This window comes from Arachis hypogaea, chromosome 18 (assembly GCF_003086295.3).
Source record: "Arachis hypogaea cultivar Tifrunner chromosome 18, arahy.Tifrunner.gnm2.J5K5, whole genome shotgun sequence".
Lineage (NCBI taxonomy): Eukaryota > Viridiplantae > Streptophyta > Magnoliopsida > Fabales > Fabaceae > Arachis > Arachis hypogaea.
This window is the reverse complement of record NC_092053.1, coordinates 113,801,181-113,807,441: the sequence shown is the minus strand read 5'-3', so window position 1 is coordinate 113,807,441 and position 6,261 is coordinate 113,801,181.

Genomic DNA, 6,261 nt, shown 5'->3' with positions numbered 1-6,261 from the left:
AATAAAAATAGAGGATTCATATATTTCAAAGAGCAAGCAATATTAGCCGCTAATACTCAATGCTGATTTGCTAAAAGGAAATAGAAAAAGCACTCTACCTCTTCAGGTTCAATATACCCTGTCTGCCTTAGATCATATAACCAAAAAGCAACTACAAAATCATTATAAATAACTTAATACAATGATAAATAATTGAATATAAATCATATATGCAGTCCAATATAATAAATCAAGCATATGATTCTTGAGGGAGGAAAAAGAAGATATGAGGTATGAATATGAATCATTATTATGTAATGTGTAACACCCTAATTACCCTAAGCCTTATCTCGCGCCGTAAAGCAAAGGTTAATCAGAAATTACGATATTTCTAAAGCTCATACATATATATATAGAAGAATTAATATAATCTAGAAGTCCAATGAAGGATATAGCTCAAAAATAGGATTATTTAAAAGCGTAAAACGTACTAACGAAGCTACTAACTTAAGGCACAAGAAACAGATTTAAGATAGTAATAGATAAGTATATAATATCATAAGAAACTAGCCACAGCTCGCGGAGTTTAAGCAGGCTAGCCATATACAGACCAAAAAGAACCAGATAGTAAAAACAGCTTATACAATTTTTGTTCTCTCAAATACAAGCCTCTAGGCAAAAAAAAATACAAAAGTGAGAGACATATACAAAATAGCCCAAATGACTCAAAAGGAGTGTCCGGATCCTCCGCTTCTGTCACCAACCAGACAACTCACCGAGGTGGGTTGCGACCTGCATCTGAAAAATACAACAGACATATAGTATGAGAACTGGAGGTTCTCAGTATGGTAACAGTGCCTAGTGATGTAGGATATAAGACCCCGGGACGCCAAAGGCAATCCTAAGCTCCATATCCATCACAAGATTCAAACTTAAAGCATACTAAAACAGTTAAGCACAATTGTATAAACCTTAGCATAAATAAACTGGGTAATCTATCTTAGTGGATTTCTACTCTAACCAACACCGCTGTCCCACAGCCTTCACCAACCGATCCTCCATGCGATCCCATCGCCACCGCCTTCCGAACCTCCTCAATCCTAGTAGAACATACAGATAATATACAATACAAGTAAAATACAAGTATTGACATATAAGGTAATTAATTCAAATAGCAATTAGGCATGTTATACAAATAGGCAAGCCATTACAAGTAGACAAAGCATACAAACAGATAGAAAATGCATATGATGAATGCCTGTCCTATTGGTTGTGATATCACATTGTCGGTTCAACTGCCAACCCGACACATCTCCATGGAGACGTCGCCCTTCGGAATCATTATATGGGAACCCCCGAGATATAGTGCTCGGATCATTATCCATGGTTTTGCTCCTGTATGCTCTATTGATCCGAAGGGATGCGAGCGGGATACTCTTGCCTCGGACCTCACATCTCAACGTAAGCGGGATTAACCACCGTCCTTACGCCGCCACCGCTACCTCGACAGGCGGGATTAACCACCATCCCTGCCGGGCGCATAGCGTCTCATAATCTCAATACAAATCAGTACCGCAGTGGTTTTCAGAAAACATTTTCAGTATACATGGATCCGTCATCTCATTCAGAGTCCTCGACTCATCTCAACCACCGTCAATTCATATTTCAGTTTTCGAACATCAACAGTTCATCATTTCTCGCCTCATATATCAATCATCCTTCACATGACATCAAACCATCCTCAGCACGCCAGAAATCTAGGCCTTCATTTTCTAAGTTTTCTAAATAATATCATCTAAATCCATTAAATTCTTTCCCATGTTTTAACTATCCAAAACTAGGCCCAAGAGTCCTAAAATAGTGTTAGAGAAGCTTACAACCTTGTTGGGAAGATAGAATAGTTGAAAACAGAGTAAAATTTGAGAAACAAGGCGTGTGCGTCCGCACAGGAGTGTGCGCGCGCACGCCCAGGAAGATTTTTAAAAGTGTGCATATGCACAGGGGTGTGCGTACGCACAGATACGAAAATTTATAAGCTTGTTCACTCACACAAGCTGTGCTAGCGCCCCCAACAGACTCCCCTTTCCAACTTGTGCGTGCGCACAGGTTGCAATTCTTCATTGATATGTGCGTGCACTGATGCCAGGGCATTTTGGCCAGTTTCACTGACCTTTTCTTTATGGTTTTAGGGTAGTTTCATGCACTTTCTTAGGAAATAAGCAAGTTTTGGGTAGAATTTCACTTACATCTTGATTCAAGCTAACATTGTGATTTTTATATGAATTCATGAGAATTATGCATGAATTGAATGACAAATTGGATGATGCATGTCTCATAACTTGGACTAGAACTTTGATGCACTTTATTGCTTGATTTCAGGACAAAGGAAGCAAGGAAGAACCACGTTAGCAGCCACGTTAGTCTAACTAACGTGACCTCTAACGTGGAAGGGGAGCTAGCTTGCAACGTTAATGAGAAAAGTAATCGCCAATAACGTCCTCGAAGCCATCATAGCCCACGTTAATTGCCACGTTAACTACATTAACGTGGTAGTTAACGTGGAAGAAGAAAATGAAGCCAACGTTAGTGACACTCACCTTTGTCACTAACGTTGGACCAAGCTCATATTGGCCACGTTAAGAGCCACGTTAACTCAGTTAACGTGGACTCTAACGTGGGGAAACAAAAGAATGACCAACGTTAGTGACACTCACCTTTGTCACTAACGTTGAGCTAAGCCACTTTGAGCCACGTTAGTTGCCACGTTAACTCAGTTAACGTGGACTCTAACGTGGAGGGAGCAAAGAATCGCCAACGTTAGTGACACTCACCTTTGTCACTAACATTGGGATGAGCCACTATGAGCCACGTTAACTCCCACGTTAACTACATTAACGTGGAAGCTAACGTGAGTAAAAGGGATGATGAGCCAACGTTAGTGACACTCACCTTTGTCACTAACGTTGGAGATGGCTAGCAATACCACGTTAGAAGCCACATTAACCTAGTTAACGTGAACTCTAACGTGGGAAGTAGGGGCATTTTGGAACGTTAGTGACAAAGCTAAGTGTCACTAACGTTCTCGAAGATGTGGCAAACCTATGTTAAAGGTGACGTTAGCCACACTAACGTGAACTCTAACGTAGGGAGAAAGGAGGATTCTCAACGTTATTGGAAAAAGTAAGTCCCAATAACGTGTGCGAAGGACCAAGAGGCAATGTTAGTGGTCACGTTGATGCCACTAACGTTGAAGTTAATGTGGAGCATCCTTGGGTTAGGAACGTTAGTGAAAAAGGTGATTGTCACTAACGTTCTCGAACCCACACTTTCACTTAACGTTAACGCCACTAACGTCCTAAGCTAGAATCCCTGCCTACTTCACACTTTCTCTCTGCAAGTAAAGCTAAGCCCACTGAAGAAGATAACTGCTTCAACTCAAGATCCAAAGGCCCATATCCAAGACTTGAAGAGCCAACTAGAAGATCAGAAGAATAGTATAAATAGGGAGAGCTTTGAACTACAAAAGGGCTTTTGGCATTATTAGAATTACTCTCTGTATTTTACTTTCTCTGCAACTTTTAATTTAATTCTCAGAATGTACTCTCCATCTATGCTTTTCATTCCCAAAGCTATGAATAACTAAACCCCTTTCATTGGGTTAGGGAGCTCTGTTGTAATTTGATGGATCAATAATAGTTTTCATTATTCTTCTTCTCTCTTTTCTCTTGATTTTACTAGAAAGCTTTCAATCTTCATCCAATTGAGTAGTTATCTTGGAAAAGAAGCTATTCATACTTGGATCTCTTCTGAACCTTGGAAGAGGAATGAAGAGATCATGCTAGAATTGCTTTCTCATGTTGGACCAAATTGGGGTTTGGGCGGATATGGTGACATATAATTCTCCCAATACTTTGATTTGGAAATACATGTGGTATAATCAGTGACCACACTTCATCTCTTCTCATGAGCAATTAGACCAAGGAATTGGCTATTGATCTGATTTGAGAGATTGAATTACCAAAGAATTGGAATTCAATCACTTAAGATTGCCAAGGAGATCAATGAATGCATTGATTGAGGAAGAGATGAAAATGAACTTGATCCGGAGAATGCAACATCTCCTAAGCCCAATGAACTCCCCATTTCTGATCTTACCCATTCTCTTTACTTTCTGCTATTTACTTTCATGCTAAACTCCCCTTCCCCATTTAAGATTCTGCAATTTACCTTCCGTCATTTATTTTCTGCAATTTACTTTCCCGCCATTTAATTTCCTGCAATTCTCAACCTAATTTTTGCTTAGCTCAACTAGAACATTCTTCCAATTAAAGTTGCTTGACCAATCAATCACTGTGGGATTCGACCTCACTCTATTGTAAGTTTTTACTTGACGACAATTCGGTATACTTGCCGAGGGAGATTTGTTAAAGGACAAGTTTCCGTGCATCACGCACCAGCTGTGCTAGCGCTGTAACTAGTAAGCACTTCCCTGCCTGTGCGTGCGCACGGGTCTGTGCGTTCAGACAGAATAAGATTTTCGCAGGTTTGTGCGTGCGCACAAGGCTGTGCATGCGCACAAGGCTGTGTGTGCGAACATACTAGAAATCATAAAATTCTGCAACTTAGCAGAATTTCAGATTTTTAACACCAACTTTGAATGATCATAACTTCCTCTACAAAATTTCAAAATTTTCAAACTTTATATCGATTCGAAGAGTTTTTGATAAACTTTAATTCTAAATAAATTTCAACCAATTTTGAAAACCGAGGCAAAAGTTATGATCAGACAAAGTTCACAAAAAATTCCTTTTTACCAAAACTTACAAAACCATTAATTTATCAACTTTTACAACCCACACCCAACCAAAACAATACCAACTCCCATTTTCAGCACAACCTACCTTCTTGGGTTACCATTTACCATTCCCATCAAAACTTCCACCACACTTCATCATTCTCAACCTTAATTATCAAATATACCACATATCAAACAATTTTTCCACCAACACATTCATAAATCCTCATTTCATCAATATCAATCTTCATCATCAACTCAATCATGCTCTATATTAATAATCACAATGCATATTCATACAAGTTCATCATACATTACATCCCAACATCATCATCTAGCAACATTCACATCATCAACAACCCAAACAATCATCAACAACATATAAATTTCCAAACCTATCCTATGGGTCACTAGCCTAAGTGTCCATGAATATTATATACTACATAGATGAAACTAAAACCATACCTTGGCCGATTCTCTATATGCACCAAAACCCAAAACGAGCACAAGCAAGCTCTCAACTCCAAACCAAGCTTTCAATTCCACTTCAACAAGCACCAATATGTTCTAATAGCTCCCAAACACACAATAATCAAACTATATATGCATAAACCATCACAAATCAACCTAGGGTTCCATTTAAACATAAAATCACAAGGGTTTAATGTTTCTTACCTTTTCCAACAGATTTGATAGCCAAAATCCAACGCTAAGCAAGGATTAGATAATATCTGGGCCCATGTTTGGGCCTCCACTGTAAGCGCACGTACGTCAAGGCACTTGGGCCGCATCCTTAGTCTCCCTTGGGTCCAATGATTCTCAGGTTCGGCAATGACTCGAAGGATCGAGTCCCAATCAAACCCAAATTCCTTCCGTCGACGTAGGAGCTCTTGGTAGCCATCCATTTCTTCCGGTATCGGTAAGACATTGAGCACTCGCTGAATAGTCTTTTCTGAAACTGAGACTTGCCTCCGGGGCACGTAAACTGACTGAAGAGACGGAGAGTGGAAATTGGAGTAAAACTCCACCACCCACGAGAGGTTGGTCTCTTGTGGTCTTCGCAATAGGAACCCCCATGCTCGCCGCTCAATGCGAGGTAGCACATACGGAGCAATGTGGTCCGGTGGAGCGAGTAGATGCTCGGAATGATAGTTCCTCTCAACCATGGTAGGGAACATGAGCTCACAGAAGCGGTTGGGAAACTTTGTGGGGTCCCTTGCCAGATTTCCCTTCTCTTGTTCATCAATATGAACAATGGTCTTCGTCTTCTTGGAAAGGGGCTTAGCTCCTAGTGTAGGGCATGCCTTGGAGGTTGATTTTTGGGGTGCCTTTTTTGTAGCCGGTTTCTTCGACGCATTCTCCTTACCTTTTTGGGTAGTCATCTTGAGAAAAGGAAGGAAAAGAGAAAACATTAAACCCAAAGAATTATCACTCGGAAAGTAACATGCAAGGGAAAAGTAAAGCCCAAAAGGAATAGTGTGTCTTGA